Genomic DNA, 23,864 nt, shown 5'->3' on the forward strand with positions numbered 1-23,864 from the left:
TGGACTGTAAGATGGTTTTGTACTAAAGTTTGAATATGAAATTCTATATAAACAGTTCATTATACAACTGAAAGGAAAGGAAGCCTAAATGGTAACTAAGTTAAGAAAATAACCAGAAAAGATTCTGTGGGGAGAGTTCTGAAGAGTTACTGTGAGGTGTACACTATTTTCAAATTCATAGATGGTCCTACCACATAGTTAATCTCGTTGGATTAAACATTTTTATCGGTAACAGTTTGGGACACTTATTTGTGAGAGGTTGGCTTGTTCATGACCAGCTGGACTTTAGTTTTTTGAAATGCTGGTTATCCACCTTTCACACTTTTTTTGTTATTATGCAACACCTGCAACATACTGAGATATAAGAGATAGAAACAGGAAATGTTAGGCATACTTCTAACCTCATAAACAGCTATTGCCTTACCATGCATTTACTGAAGGATATGAAATGTGACACTACTATCTGACATTAAGGACTAACTGTAATCATCCATGAATTATTTGCACAGGCGGGAAAGGAGACATTTTGGACATTATTACAACAGTGACATCTATATAGTATAGTATGTGGCATGTAAGTGTGTGTCTTGTTTTATTGTGTGCATGTGTGTGTAGGAGATGCTGAAAGGGCTGTCTGTGATTACAAGATCTGGCTGCCACAGCTAACTACCACAGAAGTGCTGCTTTGCAGTTCTTGGTAGTTAGCTATGATTCACAGACATGCAGATCACTTGATAGTTGTACCATCATGCAGCATCACATTAACAGGGCCTTTTTACTGTGACCCCATTACAATGCAGTAGCATTTTAATGAATCATGAGGTATGACTACTTATGTAGATAAGGACTATAAAATTAATACAAATGTGTCAGATGGAAAGCACCTGCTCCATAATTAAGTTATTTTATGTTGAGCTCTGCAGTGGATTGTATTTTATTATAAATGCAAACGAGTCTAAATGAGCCCAAAATTACCCCAGAGACTAAAATGTATAGGAATGGGAGTTGCATCTTTGGGACCTTTATAGATAGAAGAGAACTGGAAAGAAGCCACACATGTATCAAAAGGTGGCATTGTGCCACTGCTAGGTCAGTGTCTGAGGGTGTCTGGTTTTAGTTTTGTCTATTTGTCTATCTATCTAACTGATTGCTTGTTCAGTCTGCACATAGAAAAAGAGGAACTTTACCAGTTTATGCTGCACTTTAGTGTTATCATAAAGCTGCTAACAATTATTTAATTTCTGTTATGACTTTTCTATTGTATATATATTTAGCTGCTAAAATACCAACCCTGAGATTTAGAAGATGTTACAGTGAGTGGTAAGTCCTACCACAAGTGGCCAAACTCTCATGGTAAGGTGATTTTTGCTTGAATGGTATAGTGGAATGCTGTAGAAGCAAGATAATTAGCCAGTAATGAGGTCTCACTTGTTTTGGCAAACAGTATTGTAGCTATGGTGGTTCAAGAGGGACAATGGCCCGAGGCACAAAGTGTTGCAGGCCCGATCAGCCAATCTTTCTTTAATGCAATACCAGCTTTTAAAAGACAGTATTCCATTTGCTGTCAAATCTGACCACTGTAACACTCCCATGTGTGGACTAAATTGTAGCAACTACTTGCTGTATTGTAACAAGCAGTTTACTACAGTTTAAAGGTAAAAAAAAAAAAAACTTTCTAAACTAAAACCTGAACATTGTAGCACTCTGGGCAGGCAGGGTATAAACTGTAATAACTGTTTGCTACAGTTGTAGCAAACACTTTGTTATAGTTTAAAAGAAGAAATTATTATTTTTTTTAAGTCTGCTGAAGGAAGGTTGGGGGCAGGGTACAGAAATTGGACTTGATTGGTGGTGTCAGGAGGGGTGCGTGTGTATCATGCATTTGGCCACCTGGTTGATGTGTCAGTAGGAGGAACATCTGTTTTTTTTTTTTTTTTCTTCAAGTGGAAAAGCTGTGGGAGGTTCTATATCTCACTGTAAAAAGCTGGCTTATTACAGTGAAGTAAGAACCAAAAATAGAACACAAACTAGTAATAAACGACCATGAGGTTCCACGGTCGGGGTAAACCACAGCTAATGCACGTTACCTCCTTGCATAAAAAGTTGTTTCACCGTTTTTACTGTCACCAAAAATTCCACGCTGAAGAGTTTTATCCCAATATCTGCAGCAATGATGGATGTTTATTCTTGTAAAAACAGGTACAAAAACAGGTACAACCAACGCAACATCAGTGCAACAAAACACAATCCAATGATTTACCCGGGTTTCGTCCGCCAAGACGAACTTCATCAGAATAACTAAACTAATTACTACTTCCCTTTTATATACATCAGATCCACCCAATTGTTTAATTGTTAATTAACTATACACTCAAACAATTTATGAATTAAAAAGTTTAAAAATAAATATACATAATGAATGCATGTAATTCTATATATTCAATGCATGTAATTCTATATATTCATTACATATATTTAATATATATATCTACTTATAAATAAATTCATGATATGAAAATGACATAAAAAATCACATAAAAAGACACATAAAAAATCACATAATATTACAAAAAATAACATGAAAAATGTATATGTATGTAAATAAATGATAATAGGCATAAAAATTATATTGCAATAATGAATATTAAATGTTTTATTACCAGTCTAAATGTTGAAAAATATATATATAGTGTATAGTGTATATATAGGTGTATATATATTAATGATGCAATGTGTGATTGTATGGATAATTTCTTATCAATGTTCATATATATCTGTATAGCACACCACCCTAATTTTATGAATACTATTCATTACTCAGTATGTATACACTTATCTTATTAGTGACATGTATCATTGTATTTGTCACTCCTTATGGTTTGTATGTGTCCCTATACATTACACAATCAATTATACTATAATATACATGAAGTGCACATAAAGTGTGTCACACTTCCTTAGTATAAGAATTATTTCGAAATTATTTCAAATTTATAAATTATTATATGGTAAAGGTATATCATTACTTGCCCTTAATGTGATTTTTCATAAGAATGGGTTTGATTGTACAATATTCATTGAGCCCCGGCCAGTTATGGGCATTCAAAAGAATCTGCCATCTTAACTCCTGTATATCCAAATCATATTTTGTGTATCTTCCCTGTGCATCAATAGGTATATAATCAATGACGCAGAATTTAAACCTATGATCAGCATATAGTTGGATATGTCTCACCAGGGCATTCGTAGTTTTCATATGCTTTATGTCCAATAGATGTTCTTTTATTCTGCTCCTAAATTTTCTACTTGTCTTACCTATATAAAAGGCTTTACAATGTTGACAAAGTGCAACATATATGACATTTACGGTATGACAGTTGTAGTGCCCTTTGATTTTAATATTGTATAGGTTAATCTTAATTTTATCCTGTGTATCGTGGATATACTTGCATGTTGTACATCTTCCACATCTAAAATTGCCTATTGGTCTATGAGTTTTATATCTTTGCACTTCCATGTTATTCTCAAAATATTCCTTGAAAGATGTGTCCTTTTTATACACAAACTTGATTGGTCCCTGAAATATTTGTGCCACCATATGGTCATTGATAAATAAACTCCAATTTCTTTTGATAATATTCCTTATTGTTTGGGTAGAGTCATCATATACAGAAATGTATAGGGGTATCTGATCTATATTTTCATTATGTGTTTTACCTATATCTTTATCATAGCCATAATGAAGTATGGCTTGATATATTCCTACCTGTCTCTTGGTTTTAACTTCTTGTTTAATTGTTTCACATAGAATTTTTGGGTAACCCCTGTTTAAAAACATATTTTCCATAAACTCCAACTCTTCATGAAATTCCCCTTCTTCACTAATCATCCTGGCCGCCCTGACCATCTGACCCTTAACAACTCCCTTCTTTTGATGGTCTGGGTGCCAGCTGTCATAGTGAAGATAAGAATTGGAAAAGGTCGATTTTCTATGAATATGTGATTTTAACTGTCCTCTATTTTTGTCATATGTTAATTGCACATCCAAATATGATATATTTTCATGACCAATATGATGTGTAAATTATAAAATCCATCATTGCTGCAGATATTGGGATAAAACTCTTCAGCGTGGAATTTTTGGTGACAGTAAAAACGGTGAAACAACTTTTTATGCAAGGAGGTAACGTACATTAGCTGTGGTTTACCCCGACCGTGGAACCTCCTGGTCATTTATTACTTATTACAGTGAAGTGTTTTTTTGTTCTTCGCTTGAAGATTTAAGGGGTGGAGTGCTGCTTCATAGTACCAGCAGCCAGGGAACTGGTTGAACCAGCTATGCTTCTGCTGGCTGAAGCTGCTTTTGAATTGTTTTTCTCTATCTGTGGTAGGCACTTTATGCAATTGCATGACCATCTTTCTGATCTCCAGGGAGAGAAGGTATTAAGGTGTTATGGAGAGTGGTAAGTCCTGCCATGAGTGGCCAACCCCTCATGGTAACCCTTTCTAGTTTAGAGGCAAGCCCACCACAGTGATTTTTTACAACTGGAAGAATAACAATTGTGGGTGATCCCAGCAGCCATTTTAAAGAATATTGAGGCAATCCTGTGGAGCAGTTAATGCTAACTAGTCATGTGCTATCCCTCTAGAAATGCCTGTTATTGCCACTTTACACAGCCAAACAATTTAGTCATTTACTCAGCTTCTTAAACTGAGATGACTGGTTGAAAAAAATTGCTGAAATCCACCATTGTTAGTAGTGGGAGAGGCCATGTTGCAAGTATGTTTAGTGAAAATCAGTGGATAGGTTGTGGGGGTATAAATGGACTAGGATAATGATTAATGTGTGTGTGTGTGTGTGTGTGTGTGTGTGTGTGTGTGTGTGTGTGTGTGTGTGTGTGTGTGTGTGTGTGTGTGCATGAATTATCAGAATGTGTGAGGGAGATTGTGTAGGGGTGCCTATGCCAAAGCAACTCATGGTCCGTTAAATCTAATTACCACTGTAAAGTAATACTTGCATGAATGGTACAAGGGAACTCTTCTGAGACATTCTAATTAGCTGATAATGAGGTCTTTCTCATTGTGGCTAAAGTCATTTCTAAATCATTTTGCCCTGTCTGTGGTAGACACACTATGCAACTATATGACCATCTTTCCGATCTCCAGGGTGAGACATGAATGGACTCAGACTACTTTAAGGTAAGACATGGTTAGACTCCTATGTTATGCTAGGATGAAACATGGTTAGAATCCTAGACTATGCTAGGATGAGACATGGTGAGACTCCTACACTATGTTAGAATGAGACATGCTTTGACTCCTAGACTATGTAAGGACAAGATATGGTAGGCTATGCTAGGCAGTCACGGTGGTGCAGCTGTTAGCGTTGCCGCCTCACAGCAAGAGGTTCTCCAGTTTGATTCTCAGCTGGGGTGCCTTCTGTGTGGAGTCTGCATGTCCTCCCTGTGGTCACGTGGGTTTTCTTCGTGTACTCCGGTTTCCTCCCACATCACAAAGACATGCTGTAGGTTGTTTGGACACTCTAAATTGGCCCTAGGTGTGAATGTGTGCATGTGTGTGCCTTCTGTGGAAGGTTGGGCGCTGAGCTGGCAACTCGACACTGTAAAACTCCACTCCCAATCATGAGCAGACAGGTGATCCGCTGTGGTGACCCCTAACCAGGAAAAAGCCAAAAGAAGAAGAAGATGTTAGGGTAAGCCATGGCTTAACTCCTAGGCTATGCTAGAGAGAGACATGGTTAGACTCCCGGACTAAATTAGAGTGAGACATGATTGGACTCCTAGACTACATTAGGATGAGACATGGTTAGATTCTTAGACTATGTTAGGTCAAGACATAGCTAGACTCCTAGACTACATTAGGGCGAGATATGGTTAGACTCCTAGACTGTTAGGGTAAGACACGAATTGACTCCTAGCTATGTTAGGGTGAAATATAATTAAATTCCTAGGCCATATTATATTATTATAAGTCCTGATCTGTTCCATATTTTGAGTTAAGTACCACTTTTACTTAATTTCTTTTACTAGTATTTTTGCTTTGTTGAGTCAGTGAGAAGCTCTGCATTAATCATCTTTGGATTTGTACTCAGATTTTTGTTTATTTTATTTTGTTAACTAGGGTAGGACACTGATGCAGAAGGACCATTTACTGGGTCATCTCATGAGAAAACAAACATGAACAGTTTCATGCCTTGGTACTTTTTTTTCCCCCAAAACTTCCACTCCAGTAACTAATATGACCTCATTAGGGAGCATGGATATATGTTAGTGTAAACCTGAATTGCTAAATAGAATATAAAACCAACTCCAACACAGAAACATGGCAGATATAAAACCACAAGAAATGCATTTATTAAAACAAGTTAGTGATTTTACACCCTAAGGTGCTTCTTCAGACCATATAGTGAACACACATCACAGATATTATTTATAATAAAATTCAAAAAATAAGTCAACCAATCAAATAACCCATGCAATAAAACATGTTAATGTGGAAGATCCTGGGATTTTAAAATAGGCTTTAAAGAGACCCTACCATTTAGGCCAGGAGGTTTATTGTCCGTAACCTAACTATCCACAACAACTCCCTTTTTTCAGTGTAGTTCCAGAAATCACCTTGGCATATGTTCTTCTTAACAATCTCCACCATGATAAAGATGAAACCATGTGCAGGTCCACATTCCATTATATGCATGGCCAGTGCACTTTTACTATCTCCCATATGAATGTTAGAAAAATGTTCCATCATCCTCTCAAAAAAAAAAAAAAGGCAATTTGTCTTGCCTATATAAAAATGCATGCATGATTTACATGAGACAAGATAAATAACATTCAATGTACTGCAATCTGCTGTAACTTCACATTTAAACATAACACCCATAAGTGGGTGGACAAAAATGTATTAATATACATAGAAAAACTACATCTATTTCACTTAATTGTACCTGACATATGACCTGAGGAAGCTGTGGGTATATGCTGACAAAGTTGTGTCTTCAATGATCTTTTATTCTTATATCTAATATAACGCTTATCACCAGGTGTATCACCAGTAGAGTTATCTGTTTGTAAAATTGACCAATTGGATCTGATGGGTTTATGTATCACTTCAATGTCACTGGTATAAAACAAAGTAGTAGGGACTACACCCCTGCCAGGTATCCCAGACCTCTTGGCTGCCCCATTATTACTAGTATCATCAGATACTTCTAATAAGTAGAGTCTAGCCCTACCAACTCTTAGACCCACTGTGATGCTCATGCACTGACCCAACAATCAAGGAGCCTTAATCCTCACTACTAACACCAGTGAGGGGCATCCAGATTGAAAGGATAACAAATATGCACACAGTAAAGTACAATTTCCCTTAAGAGCACACAGAGATCACAGTCAATCTGGGGCTGGTTTCTCCCTTTCACTCTAGATCCCCAATAAGACTTCCCACTGGCACAGCTATATGGGTGTAGATCTCAGCCTAATGGTCAAGCTAAAACCTCCAGCACCCTCTCTGTCCAGCCAGTGCTTTGTGTCCCTGCCCAAGTAGCTGTCAGGCACACACTTTGAGATATGAGTTATATGCAAACACACAGACACTCCTGGGGAAGGCTGGCACATGTTCTCCAGCTATGCCCCCTTTTCTGCCAGGCTGTAAGGTAGAAATCACTACCATCAACCATTAATATCAGCTACTAATAAGGCCCTTATCAAAGTGTGTCCAATTATTACTGTGCAATATTATTATCCAAATGGTAAGTGTAACTGAAGAGCAAGGCTTATTGGAGTGGCTTAGTACAGTATCACTATATATTTGCAATGTACTCTAGAGCTTAAATTATCTCTACATAAAACAGCCACAGTTGAAAGGTTTAAATATTTAATAGTAAATAATAAGAACACAAGACAATACTTCTTACTACACAGTGTTAGTCAAGAGTTCAGACATCACAGGAAAATGCTTAAAATAATACAGTAGAATAGTTCTGACATCAATACAGAAAACAACTAGTCTAATCTTCCTATATCATAGCTATATCTAAGAGCAAACACAGTTCTAAAATAAACTTGCATATAGAGCAGGACAGTGCTGGTGATGCTGGATGTTCTGAAAACAAATGCGAAATGCTATGAGTCTCTCTCTCTCTGTCCTTAAATTGATAACACAGTACTACTGACTCATTTCAGATTACATAATTTTTTCTCTGGTTCCCAGGCTAACAGAAACTTGGGGTTTAGCAGCCCTTTTGATCTTGCACCTAGTCAGGAAGCTACAGCAATAAAACACATTATACATGCAAATTCTAGCAATTAACTCTGGTCTCAAAACAATAGCAAACATTCCTTCATTCAGACATCTTGGCTCTGAGTTTTGAGATCAAACAATTATACAATGCTTGGCTTTTTAGCTTTCCTCCAGCAGAGTGCAATGTGGTTGCATTTTTGAAGTTCAACATTTAGCACCATTTTCTTCCATTTAAGAGAACAAGCCTGTGGCTTAAATTAATATTTACAAAATGACAGAACAATCTGCAAAATTCTATCTGGCTAGGCTGGCAGCCATCACATATCTTCACACCCACTTCTTCCCTGCATACATTCTCAACTTCGCTGTGTCTATAACTCCTTTCCCTGAAGTCATTGCTCAGAGTAGACAAATCTCTAAAAAAAATTCTTCATCTAGGTGGTTTATCCTAGAAACAGGTATCGCCTGGCTTTTCAAAATATTCCTATAAATATAAGTTGGTTGCATACTCTGTTCCTGCAGCACCGTATTACATCTACAGAGTTTCCTAAAAAGTCCTGTGTTGAAAGAACCATTTTCATCCTTAAAACATGTACATCAAGAAAATAAATAGACTGTAAAGAATTCTGTCTCGTCAGTCTTAAAAAGGAGGAGGTAGTAGTGTGTAGATACCTTATAAACTCTCAACTGTGTCAAAGTCCCTGTCCATACCAAATAAATGTCATCAACAAACCTCATATAAAAGGTTATATAGCTGACATAATCATTCCCTTGCAACACATGTTGTTGTTCCCAAAAGGCCAAATCCACGTTGGCATAGCTATTGGCACATGACATGTCCATAACTACACCTGCCCTTTGCATATAGACAGAACCCTCAAACATGAAAACATTGTTTTCTAATAACACTTCAAGGAATAAACATATAAAATCTATTTCTTGTGTACTGTAGGCACTCTCTTGGCTCAAAATAATTCTTCTTCATCTCAATACCCTCCATATTAGGAATCAGTGTAAAAAGTGATTTCACATTGAGGGTTACCATATGGCATTCTCTCAGAGATAAACAGCAATTAACAATGCCATACAGACCCTGTAAGAATTGTTTGGTATCTTTAAGGATAGTCCACATCTCATATATGCTGTTTTGCAAGTATTTGAGAAAACAGTAAAAAGGGACATATATAATCTGTATATGAATGAGAATGTTCAAAAATACTATAATTTGTCTAAAGATGAATATAATGCTATTTGTTCTTTAAGTAATAACTCTGAGCTGGTTATTAAAACTGCAGATAAAGGTGGGGGTATAGCTGTTATGAATAAGGATTTTTATTTTGAAAAAAAATGTGCCTGATGCTGCAGGGTGATGAGTATAATAACATCACAAGAAGTGAAAGTAATGTGCTATCTCCCAAATTCAATGAGATGTTATGCAGCATGCATGACACAGGTAAGATAAATGACACCTTTAATTATTTGCTTGTTAAAAAGTTCCAAAAATTCCTATCATTTATGGCACACCGAAGTTACACAAGAGTCTAAATAAACCACCCATAAGACCAGTCGTTTCTGCTAGAGGGTGGATTACTGAACCACTCTCTAAGTATTTGCAAAAGTAGCTCAGATCTATATTAGATAAAACTGTTACAATTTTAAAGGATATAAACACATTTTTGAAACAGTTTTATGATTGGTCACTGGGCTGTTTTCCTGGTGAGATTTATTTTATTACAATGGGTTCATAAATTCAAATGCCATGGAACAGCTAGTCCTGTTCTCACAGAAGAGGAAAATATATACTACCTCATCATCACAAACAACATGACAAAAATGCTCCAGTATATCCCTCATTCATTCCTCATTGGTGAGATTAAATCATACTGGAAATAAGACTGGTGTGGTATCCTTCAAAGGCCCTGAGCCAGTGGAAACCCACAACCAAGCTCTTGGAAACCCCTTACAAATGCCTTCTATGAACACCTCCTCCTGCATGGATCAGGCAATCCCAAATCCAACAACCAAGACTCTTTCCAGCAGGGGCGTCCAGTCTGGTGGACCCCAGCCATTAACAAACTTTACAAAATAGAGGAGAAAGCTATTACATGATAGAAACAAAATCATAAAAAGGGAAGTCACCCACGGTCATTATTAGTAAAAATCGGCACTCATAAAAAATCACTTAGGCCAATTTTTTTGAGAAAAATTGCCATGGATTTTTCAGGATAAATAATAGGCTTTTTTCTATGTTAGGAACCTGGTGGAAACTCCCCAGATATGCTCAGAATTAGTAGTCCAAAAATGGTAAAAATCACTGGAACCCACAGACTTGCCAACAGCATACTGGCAGACAGGTTCAAATCACCCCCACCCTCCCCCTAAGAGATAGCACAATCAGCCCAGTGTAGCCTCCCAGACATCTCAAATGCGCAGGTGAAAGCTGCTCTCTAACAAAAAAAAAAGCTTGCACATGTGACGGGACGGATGGTGTCCCGGCTGTGTGTGCTACATGAAAGCTAAATGAGGAATTAAACCGCACCACAGGCAGCACAGGATACATGGGATAATGGAGCTCATAAACAAAGATATAGGGGACTTGCAGCATTGGACCCGACCCAGTTTGGCCGTCAGGGCAGATCATGCCTTTTGAACTTGAGTGGAGTCGCTTTTTCCAGTCACCAAGGCCATTGATAAATGTAAACCCATATGTCACAAGATGGGTTATAAACTGACTTAAGGACAGAACCCACAGGGTTAGAGTTGCTTAAGGCAGTTAGCCTAGTATATAAACTCTATGAACCTACATATGTAGACTCTTTATTTATCACCATACCGCATGACTATGGTGTTGATAGTGTGAGGGCATTCTTAGAGAAATTTTCTATCTATGATATACATAGAATTAATCTGATAAGTTTATTGCTGAAATTGGTATTGAATTGTAACATCTTTATATTTGATACTAAATTATATCATCAAGTTAAGGGTGTAGTGATGGGTACTCTGGTCGCTAATACTTATGCTATCATTGTGATGTACATGTGGGAAGAGCAATATATATTATCTGTACAAAATCCATTTAAGGAATCTATTCGATTCTATAAGCAATTTGTGGATGACCTATTTGCTGTATGGGAGAGTAGTAAATAAGTTTTTCAGGAATTTCTTGTGTATATCAATACCACTACCTCATTTTTAAGGTTTAAACATGAGATTTATTGTCATAATATCACATTTCTTGATGTACTGTTGAGTAAAAATGATGTAAGAATAGTTCAAACAGAAGTGTATAGGAAGAGTGTTAAACGTAATAATTATTTCCATCGCATCAGTGTACACCCCCCTTTGTATTTAAAAACAGAATTAAAAACCAGTTGCAAAGGGTAGCAAGTTTAAATACAATTGACATGAATATGAATAAACAGTTCGATTATATGTGTACTAATTTTGTTGATAGGGGCTATTCTAAAAGGGAGGTACATAAAATATGTGAGGACACTAGACATAAATGACTAAATAGTGAAGTTCGACCTTTTTACAGTGGGAATTGTCAACTGAGTGTAAAAACACAGTCTACTATTAATGTTAGATGCATGCTAACATTTAATAGAAATACAGAGATGGTCAAGTGTATAATTAGACAACATTGGCCGATCTTACGAGATGTACCTGAACTGAAAGAGATAGTTGAAAAGGCACCTATATTTGGTTATAAGTGTAGTACACTTAAGCAGAGATTATGTTATAAAGAACAACCAAAACATTTTTCAATGTTAATAGTAGTAAACATGGTATGTTTAAGTGCAATGATTGTGTCTATTGTAGGTACATATATACATATAAATCTATAAGGCACCCGGTTACAGGGAAGGATTTCATCTTGTATGCATATGGAAATTGTAATACAAATAATCTTGTGTATTTAGCTAAGTGTGAGCTATGTGATAGGTATTGTATGAGAATGACCAATAGAAAGTTTAAAGAACATATAGCTGGTCATATAAGTGATATAAAATGTAAATTAACCACTAATGCACTTAGCAAGCATATTTTAGGAGAGGGGAGCATCATAGTTCTAAGTTTATGATTTTAAAAGTAATATATATGCCTGTGTGAGGAGGTGACATTAAGTTACTAACTGAAAATGAGGAAATTATGCGGATTTTATGAATGAGAGCTCACTTACCACCTGGTTTAAATGATTTTTTTCACATTAAAACCTTTTCTGAAAGTATTAAATCAGATAGTAGTGTAAATTAATGTCATATGATTTTAATTAACTATGCAAGTGTGGAACACTTTTATTATTGTATTCATGTTCACCTGAGGAAGCCTTACTGGTGAAAGTTTTTAACTTGCGATTTTAATAAATTCTCTGTGTGTTTCCAGTACCTCCTTTTTGTTGTTTTTGTGTCTTGCTTTATGAAGACTAGTCAGCGACCTATCTGCTGAATTTTTTGATTGTTTAACCTAGAAACACATATCGCCTGGCTTTTCAAAATATTCCTATAAATATAAGTTGGTTACATGCTCTGTCACTGCACCACCGTATTACTTCTACAGGGTTTCCTAAAAAGTCCTGTATTGAAAGGACCATTTTCATCCTTAAAAACATGTACATTAAGAAAACCAATAGACTCTAAAGAATACTGTCTTGTGAACCTTAAAAAGGAGGTAGTAGTGTGTAGATAACCTATAAACTCTTTTAACTGTGTCAAAGTCCCTGTGCATAACAAATAAATGTCAAAAAAACTCCTATAAAAGGTTATATAGTTGACATAATCCTTCCCTTGCAATACATGTTGTTGCTCCCAAAAGGCCAAAACCACGTTGGCATAGCTATTGGCACATGATGTGCCCATAGCTACACCCGCCCTTTGCATATAGAGAGAACCCTCAAACATGAAGACACTGTTTTCTAATACCACTTCAAGGAGTAAACATATCAAATCTATTTCTTGTGCACTGTAGGCACTCTCTTGACTCAAAAATGCCATCTTCATCTCAATACCCTCTAGATTAGAAATCACTGTAAAAAGTGATTCCACATCGAGGGTTACCATATAGCATTCTCTCAGAGATAAACAGCAATTAACAAAGCCATACAGATTCTGTAAGAATTATTTGGTATCTTTAAGGACAGTCCACATCCCATCAGGAACTGATCTCAAATGTTTATCTACACATATTGAGAACAGCTCAGTGAGCCAGCCCTTACCAGAGACGATGGGTCTAAAGGGAGGATGGCTTAAGTCTTTATGGACTTTCAGAAATCTGTGAAAGACTGGCACAGTTGGATACTCAACAGTCAAATAATGTGAAAGTTCTGTGTTAATTAAATGACTATACAAACAATCCTGTATGAGGGAACAAACAGAACTCCTTAACAATGAAATACAATCCTCATTGACTGTTTCATAAACTGTCCTATCTGCCAACATTCCATTAACGGTATCCCTATAATAAAAGTGATCCATTATTACTACTGCTCCCCCTTATCAGCTGTTTTGATAATTATCTCTTTATCATTAGGTAGCTCTAATAATGCCTCCCTCTCATCTTTTGTTAGATTATAGAAATTGTTCTTAGTCTTATTTCCTTTTGAAAAAAATGTTAAACAAATCTGTTTCACATTTCCTACAGAAGGCTTCCAGAACAGGATTCAGTAAGGGCTGAAACACACTCAGTCTCTTGAAAGCAGAGCCACTAGACTCATCAGGAAAAGTCATTCTTAACATAACATTTCTCACGAATAGTCTCAAGTCTAAAAGTAAATCAGTATAATCGAGATGTTTGTGCTGGTATAAATGATAGACATTGTTTCAGAAATGAAACATGTAAATTAGTAAGGCACTTACTGGAAATGTTCAATACTAGGGATTTTTTACTTACTGCCAAAGTCACTAGAGTGTCGATAGCTGTGGGATCTTCATATGCTAACTCCCCATTTTCCTTCCACTGCTGAGTGATCTCTCCCTCTCCCCCGACTCCATATGTCTGATAGGTAGAGGTAGAATGGGAAAATCCTGCTGCGAGAAATTAGTCTTCCTCTTTTATAGGAATATTTTAAAAAGCCAGTCAATATGTGTTTCTTGGTTCAACAACCTAGATAAAGAATGTTTTTAGAGATTTGTCTACTCTGAGCAATGACTTCAGGGAAAAGAGTTACAGACCCAGAGAAGTTGAGAATGTATGCAGGGAAGTGGTGGGTTGAAGGGCTGGTAGGGCTAGACCCCACTTCTCGGAATATGATACTGGTAATAATGGGACAGCCAAGAGGTCTGTGATACCTTGCAGGGGTGTAATCCATATTACTTTGTTTTATACCAGTGACATTGAAGAGATACATAAAGTCATCAGATCCAGTTGGTCAGTTTTACAAACAGATAACTCTGCTGGTAAGATATATTAGGTGACAGGCCCTATATTAGATATAACAATAAAAAAAATCATTGAAGAGACAACTTTGCTATAAAACAGGTCGGCATATACCCTCCACTCCCTCAAATCATATGCCAGGTACAATGAAGTGTAATACATGCAGTTTCTGTATATATATTAATACATCTAATATTTATGTCTACCCCCTTACTGGTATTATGTTTAAATTTAAAATTACAGCAGATTGCCATACATCGAATGTTATTTATCTTGCCTCATGTAAGCCATGCATGAGTTTTTATTTAGGTGAGACAAATCACCCTTTGTTTGAGAGGATGAGGGAACATTTTTATAGAACTCGTTTAGGAGACTATAAAAGTGCACTGGCCAGGCATGTAATGGAATGTGGTACTGCACATGGTTTCAGCTTTATGGTGGTGAAGATTGGTAAGGAGAACATATACCAATATCATTTCAGGAACTATACTGAAAAAAGGGAGTTGCTGTGCAGTTAGGTTACAGGCAGATAAACCTCCTGGCCTAAATGGTAGGGTCTCTTTAAAGCCTATTTTAAAATCGATGGATCTCCTACATTAACATATTTTATGTCTTTTTTTAATTTTGCCAAATCTGTTGGGTTTCTAATACCATGATGGGAATGGGCCCCATTCCTAAATCAAAGTACGATTAAAGTTCATAAAATTAGTATTATTTCAATCTTTGATGTCAGCCAGAAGTGCTCTTCGCAGCACCCACAATGTACCCAGTAACGACACTTTTTGCAATTCGTATGGGGTTACATATATTGATAACATCTGAATACGATAGTAGATTCTTTTTTATAAGACCCATTGCTCCTACTGGTATTGGAACTATCTGGGTAACTTTCTTCCACATTGCTTTCGTTTCTGCCTGCAAATTCTGATATTTTATGACTTTGTGTCTCTCTGTGGGCAAGACACTAGTCACTGCGTGTGGGGATTTCAATAATCAATGGTACTTATGTCTTCTTTTCATGGACCACTATATCCAGTTTTCTAGCATGCATCTTTTGAACTGTTAGTAATGGATGATCCCATGTGATGTAGATTTCATCATTTTCTGTGATGCTTTGTGACTCATATTTCGAGTGTTTTTGAGCCGCTTCCATGCCATAATGTTTGCACAATCCCCAGTGCAACAGTCTTGCCACATTATTATGCCTTTCATTATATAGTCCTTCTGCCATTAGTATGTCACAACCAACAGCAAGGTGTGCGACTGTTTCCAGTTCTGTTTTACAAAACCTACATTTGTCTGTTTCATTGTATGGCTTATATGATTGGTTGATTTGTTTTTGAGTTTCGTTTTAAATAATATCTTTGATGTATTTTTATTATATGGCCTGAAGAAGCACCTTAGTGTGTGAAAGCACTAGCCTGTTTTAATAAATGCATTTCTTGTGGTTTTATATCTGCCATGTTTCTGTGTTGGAGTTTGTTTTATCTTCTATGAAACATTTGGTTACTTCAGACATGGTTAATTCATTTTGGGGAAGTTTTGTTTTGAATTGCTAAATAGCTTTGTCAGAATAAGTGGGAGAGTGAATGAGGTGTAAAGATAAACAAGTAGAACAATACATAAAATTTAAACTCCTTGAGAATTAGGGTACTCTAAATGTTATTTCCCTTGTATTCAGAAAGTCATTCTGTTCTTGTAGATATGTATGTACTTCATATGATAAGTGGGTTGCCTGAATGTTATTTAGAATGATGTCCATGTTTCCTATATGCAATTTTGCTAATATGCAGCTATGTTTTATAAGCAGCATGCTTGCCCAGTCATTTGGATTTTATCTCCAAGGTCAGGGTTCAGTCCTGTCCTTCAGTTCAAATAACTAGGAATATGCATATTGTGCTGATGTGGTGCTTGCATTTCATTCATGTGCTCCAGTTTCCTCCCACCTCCAAAACAAGCTGGTTGAACTGGCTGCTATGAACTGTCCATATGTGTCTTGTATTTACCTTTGCATATGTGGCCCAAATTATGCCTGAAAAGGATCATTTACTTATAAACAGTTATATAAATTAAAATGAAAGTATGTTTTACCCATCCACTTGCTTTATATGCATCTTAAGTTTTATCCAGACAGGCACGTAATAATTAAGATGTGTATAAGTTTCCTGCATTGATCGCTGATGGTAATACTATTTAAAGGTTCAAACCCCAGACAAAAATGTCAGTTATGGATTCTGGTGCTCTTTCTGCTTCCTGGTTTATGATACTTTGGTAAATCTTGTCAGTGAAAAATCAGGCGGTAAATCTTGTTGAAAAATCAGGAATTATACCGCAATCTGTTATGAATCAGACTAGCTAAATAACATTTTTTAATAAAGCACCTAAAACACCACTTGAAGCTCAATAAGGATGATTCCAGAGAATTTTTAGTGTATGTATTTTTAATAGCTGCTTTTATATAAAACAAACTTCATCAGAAAATACTTTGTATCTAAAATCCATAGTAGGTATACAAATTCAAACATGTAAATTCAACCAACAGTGTAACATAATCCATTAGATAATTAAACGGATAAATATAAAGATGACTGTTAAACCTTCAACAACCACTTAATTTATGATCACTAAGCAAACACTTAATGTTTATCATTTGATTCAAATCAGGTAGAGAATCAGCCAACTTTATCTGCCATTCTGTTTCTTTTTTCTCTACTTAGTTTTTAAATTTACCACCTCTTTTATTTTCAAAAATGTGTTCTAAAACGGCAAAGGAAAACTTTTTATAACTCCTGTGTAAAAGAATCTCCTGGATTCTCTATGCCTTGCACAGCATGCAAGAGCGGCGCAGGAGCTCTAGCAGGCAAGATGTCTGCCGTGCGATCCAGGAACAGCCTGCAGGGGCGTGCACGAGCGCTCCTGCACTAGTCCTGCATGGACTAAGACCCTGTATGCAAATCACTCCATTTGCAGGAGAAATTCATGCAAATTAGGTGATTTTGTGATCCAGGAAACTTGCAACTGGCCATGCAGGACTAGTGCAATCTGCAGAAATGTACTCGGTTAGTAATCGAGTACATTTCTACAAACTCTAAAACAGAGCTGTGACAGCTCCAAATAAAGGCTGCATATCAGTTAGTAAGCATGCCAATGGGGAAGTATAAGGCCATTGGCATTGCAGATAGGCAAAAAAATAAAAAAAAACAACTTTTGTTTTAGCCAATCTCGGCTGTTTAAGCGTAGGGCAGCGGCGCACAAACGGGATCGGGGAAAATAAAATAAACCTAGATTAAGCATTCTAACTAAAATAAGTATTCTGCCATGCAAGTTAATGGCAGGCAGAAGACATCATGGCCAGTGAGTAGTGGTTGCTAAGGGGGGAGGCTCAGTGTGAGACATGTAACTATGCATTAGCAGGCAATCCTATGCAAATGAGGGTAATGATAGTGAATCCCAGTTTTCCCCAGCATGCTAGTCAGGTCCCAACAGTGTAAGAGTAGGAATAGCTTGGTGCAAACCTAGGAGTTAGCTGACATCATGGGGGTGTGTGTCAGGCATACTGTAAGCGGATTGAAGCCCTGTGGCTCGGGTTTGCTACTAGCTTAGCACAGCTAAGCTAGGGGGTGTGTCTGAATCTGCCTATTACTCTTTACATTGCCGAAGCGGGTGTTCGCGCCATGCACCAAGTTTTAAAGGAAGAAGAAAAAAGTTAAACCAGGAAATAGCAGCACTGTGCACATTTGAGCACTCTGCACGGCGCGCCCCCGGACTTAAATAGGAAGGCAATGGGAAGGGAAAACAGCAGTAGGAAGGTAATCAAGTTAAACTAGCATAGTTGGCTGGTGAAATGTATAAGAATCAGCCAATTACACAGGCAGCAGACCAGCCCAGTCCAGAACACTACTATAAACTATGCAAACACCTTTCCCTCTAGTTTTTCCTACACTCTACACCACTGGTGCATACAAGCAGATAAGTTTTAACAAACAAACTTACAAAATGAGAGGGACTGCAGCAGGCAACATAGAACAACATACGCAAGAGGCTGAGGGTAGTGAGGATGTGAATGCTGCCGATCAACCACAGTGAGGAGATGGAGAAGAGTGTGTAGACCCAGGGTAACCTACCAGGGGCTACATGAGCTGGAGATAGTGGAGTGCTATATGGTGGACATGGACTTCCTACAGAAAATTTTTGAGCTGTGCCGGCCACGCCTGACACACCAAAATGATTGAGGGGAACCCATCCCAGTGGATACCAAGGTATGTGTAGGCCTAGGAATACTAGCCATAGGTACCTCCCAAAGCTCAACTGGGGATATCATGGGGATCTCACAGGCATCAGCATCTCGAGTATTCCACCAGTTCCTGGATGCCATGTCAGCACATGCCAGTGAGCACATATATTTCCTCAATACCCGTGAGGTGTTGGCCAGCAATATGTGTCTCTTCCACCAAATAGCAGAATACACTGAGGTAGTGGGTGCTATAGACTGCACGCACATATGAATCAAAGCACCACCCAGTGATCAGGGTAGGGCCTACATCAACCGCAGGGGCATCCCCTCCATCAACTGCCAGGTTGTCTGTGATGCCCAGGGCATTATAATGAATGTGTGTGCTGGCTTCCCTGAAAGCTATCACAATTCCCACATGTGGCATCTGACACAGCTGTACTAGAGATTTGCCAGTGGGGCATCCCCTACGGTCACCTAGTGGGGGATGCTGGTTACACACTGGAGCCTTGGCTGATGACACCCATCAGAAATGCACACACACCTGAACAAGAATGCCATAATGAGGCACATGCACAGACCAGACTTATAATAGAGCATGTGTTTGGGATGCTCAAGTCACAGTTCCAGTGTCTGGACACATCCGGTGGAGCCTTGCAGTACTCACTAGCTACATGTACCCAAACTGTTATAGTATGTGCCATGCTACACAATATGATCCTGCAGAAACTGCTGCAGCAGGAACAGTACAGGGCAGGGCCACACAGCCCCCCACCAATGCCAAGGCCTGCACAGGCACAGAGTGACTCGGAGGAGGAAAAACATGAGCCTGCCCCAGTAGGCATATGGAGTCATGCCCAGTATGCTGAGGCTGTGGCAAAGAGACAACACATAGCACATACACTGATGCAGTAGGGACCCAGGGAATGACACCTCTTTCTGATTCGCACATACAGTAAAAGGGATGCCAAACATGACACTACCTGTGCTCAACCATGTATAGGGAGTGTACTATGTGCATCCAGCATAGGCAGCCCTCTAGCACCATCCGCAATCCCGGCACACCCACAAGGTAAGTCAATCAACCTACCAATTGCTAAATTGAGTAGAATGTGTCATTACCTGTATCTATACAGTATGCAAGGGAACTGGGTGGCTGATTGTTATGGCAGCAGAATGTAGACACCCATAGGGGCATCATGACATCTGTAACACATACTGGAGTCACCATAGTAGCCAGTACTACACAGGGTGACAAAACCCACTGCAGGAAATGTGCTAGGCGACATGTGTCCATATGACTCACACATGGCAATCAGGGAGGTTCACATACCCAACAACAGTTTCAGCCAGCAGGACAGGTGTAGGCAAACCCTAATAGAGCCTGTGCTATGGCCTCTGAATGATGCCTATGGGTAACCTCCCCCCTAGGCCTACACAGACAGACTACAGCAGGTCAGGCAGTGGGATGTTAGTTCTGAAGGGTAGGAAGTCAGACAATAATATGTAGGGAAACCAAAGCCAAGATCTGTAGTACACTGGTATGCCTCTAGTCAGCATGATAGGTAAGAATACAGAATGAAATGGAGTACCTGACATACCAGTACAGTCATAGCAAATGTGTACAAGTGTCAGGTGTGCCCCCCAATCCTATGTAGTAATGTAATAACAGTCAGGTGTCCCCCCCAATCCTGTGTAGAAACATAGAAATAGTCAGGTGTGCCCCCCCCATCCTACGTAGCAATGTAATAACAGTCAGGTGTGCCCCCCCAGTCCTGTGCAGACATGCAGAAATAGTCAGGTGTGCCCCCCATCCTATGTAGTAATGTAATAACAGTCAGGTGTGCCCCCCAATCCAGTGTAGAAATGTAGAAATAGTCAGGTGTGCCCCCACTCCATCCTATGTAGTAATGTAATAACAGGTGTGCCCCCCAACAATCCTGTGTAGAAAAGTAGAAATAGTCAGGTGTGCCCCCCCATCCTACATAATAATGTACTAACAGTCAGGTGTGCCCCCCAATCCTGTGTAGAAATGTAGAAATAGTCAGGTGTGCCCCCACCATCCTATGTAGAAATGTAGTAACAGTCAGGCGTGCCCCCCCCCAAATCCTGTATAGAAATGTAGAAATAGTCAGGTGTGCCCCACCATCCTATGTAGAAATGTAGTAACAGTCAATGACAAATGATCGATGGATACCCTGCAGAAACAGCATGCTACCTGTAGGTGTATAACACAAAGGTCAGCACTGCAGTACAAACTACCTGGTCTCGATCCACACATTCAATACAGACAGGCATACTGGGCATGCTCACACACTTAGAGAAATGAAGGCACTGTCAGTCAACAACATACTGAAATGTCATACTATGCATGCTCACACACTTAAACACATGAAGGCCATGTCTGCAAACACCAGTGGACCAGACATATCTGGCAGTCACAGATGTTAGTGCAGACACTCCTCAGTATGCACCACTCATGCTTTGCACACACAATGGATAGGAATACATACGTATATGTAAGGACAACACACTATAATAAGCCAAAGGTAGACATACATAGATGTGTGGAAGAAGGTGACTGTGACAAGGAGCCATCCAGGCCTGTCCCACCCAGCACACAGCTAAAGGGCCACAAACACATGAGGTTCAGATGTCACTCACTGCAGATACTGGCCACTAGTATCTGTCAGCATTACAGACTATGTGGTGCACGTGCTAGCTGTAAAAACATGACTGTACAATGAAGTAGTCATCTAGCAGCTGTATACACGTACCTGTGAAATATGACCCTGTGTGTGCCCGCATGTGGTGTGTCAACCTCTAGATGAATGGGTTATTGCCCATGCTCACACACTGCCCTCCCCATAGCCCTACTATGACAAGCCTGCTGAGGTCATCCACTGTGAAATACACCTTTGGGAAAGTTGCAGCCCAGTAATCTCCGTGGTGCGCCCCATAACTGCATACTAGTGTAGTGTGATAAACTAGTTAAGTAGGAGTTCCAATCCCAGACATGGCAACTGTGTGCGCTTGTGTGTGCATGTCTGTCTGTGTAGAGAGCAATACTTTTTAGGGTAGTCACACTCCCTACAATTGAAATGCTCTACTTTGGCAAGGCTGCTGATGTCATCCACCTAGAAATATACCTCTGGGAAGGTTGCAGCCCAGTAATCTCCATAGTGTGTCCTATAACTGTGTACTGCTGTAGTGTGATAAATTAGTTAAATAAGAGTTCTAATCCCAGACCAGGCAAGTGTATGTGTCTGTCTGTCTGTGTAGAGAGCAATGCTTTTTAAGGTAGTCACACTCCATACAATTTGAATGCTCTACTTTGGTAAGGCTGCTGATGTCATCCACCTAGAGATACACCTCTGGGAAGGACATAGCCCAGTAATCTCTGTAGCACGTGTCGTAACTGCGTACTGCTGTAATGTAATATAGAACTCTGGTAGGGTTTTATTCTCACCTATGGCAGTTATGGATGTTTTGTGTGTGCGTCAATGTCTGTGTAGGGAGCAATATATTTTAGGCTAGTCACACTCAGTACATTTCAAATGCCCTACTTTGGCAACTGCTGATGTCATTAATTGTGAAATACATCTTTGGGGAAATAGTTTTCCAGTAATCCCCATGGTGCGTCCTATAACAGCTTCATGATGTAGTGGGATATAGACCTATGTTAGGGATTCTATACCCACACATGTCGGTTGTGGATGTTTTGTCTGTGTTTCAATGTCTGTGTAGGGAGCAATGCATTTTACCCTAGCCACACTCACTACAATTCAATTGCCCTACTTTGGCAATCCTGCTGATGTAATTCATTGTGAAATACACCTTTGGGGAAGGCATACTCCAGTAATCCCTGTGGTGCATCCTATAACAGCTTCATGCTGTAGTGTGATATAGACCTCTGTTAGGGGTTCTGTACCCACACATGTCGGTTGTGGATGTTTTGTGTGTATTTCAATGTCTGTGTAGGGAGCAATGCATTTTAGCCTAGCCACACTCACTACAATTTGAATGCCCTACTTTAGCAATCCTGCTGATGTCATTCATTGTGAAATACACCTTTGGGGAAGGAGTACTCTAGTAATCCCTGTGGTGTGTCCCATAACCACTTTATGCTGTAGTGTAGTATAGACCCCTGTTAGGGGTTCTATACCCACACATGTCAGTTGTGGATGTTTTGTGTGTGTTTCAATGTCTGTGTAGGAAGCAATGCGTTTTAGCCTAGCCACACTCACTACAATTTGAATGCCCTACTTTGGCAATCCTGCTGATGTCACCCAATGTGAAATACACCTTTGGAGAAGAAGTACTCCAGTAGTCTCCATGGCGTGCACTATAACTGTGTAGTGCTGTAATAAACTAGTTAGGTAAGAGTTCTAATCCCAGACATGACAGGTGTGTGTGTCTTTGTTTGTAACTTGTATCCTGTGTGGAGGTGGATGTGACTGTGTAACATCTGGGCCCAATGTGGAGTGGGTTTTGCAAATTTCTTATATGGTGGCCCTAGTGTATATATCACAATGTCCACTGTACAGGGATAACAGACGTGAAAGAGCTGAGAAGCTGGGTTGCAAATCCATACACATACATGTGACATCAAGTCCAGGCAAACAAAGTTAGCAACCCTAGTGTTACCCAGAGAACCCTCTCAACCCATATCTCACACACACGCACACTTGCTTAGGCAACAGCCACTATGTTGGTAGTACACTGCGTACTGCCCACCAATAGTAACTATGGAGTGATTGCAGTGGGCTACAGAGGGCATGGCACCCTGTCCATCTGTCCAATAGAGACGTACATGCAGGCAGTGCACCTTCCACATGTTCCCCACTGGACACCGGTGGTGCCATCAAATGTTTATATTTATTTATTGACATTTGTTAATTGTGACCCACAAAGGACATACCATGTCTGAAAACATGCCCTGTATGGACAGATGCCACTGGCACCAGGGAATGCCTTTGGGATTTATCAGGGT

The sequence above is a fragment of the Protopterus annectens genome, chromosome 10.part0, assembly GCF_019279795.1.
Source record: "Protopterus annectens isolate FY-2018-M chromosome 10.part0, PAN1.0, whole genome shotgun sequence".
In the NCBI taxonomy this organism is placed as follows: domain Eukaryota; kingdom Metazoa; phylum Chordata; order Ceratodontiformes; family Protopteridae; genus Protopterus; species Protopterus annectens.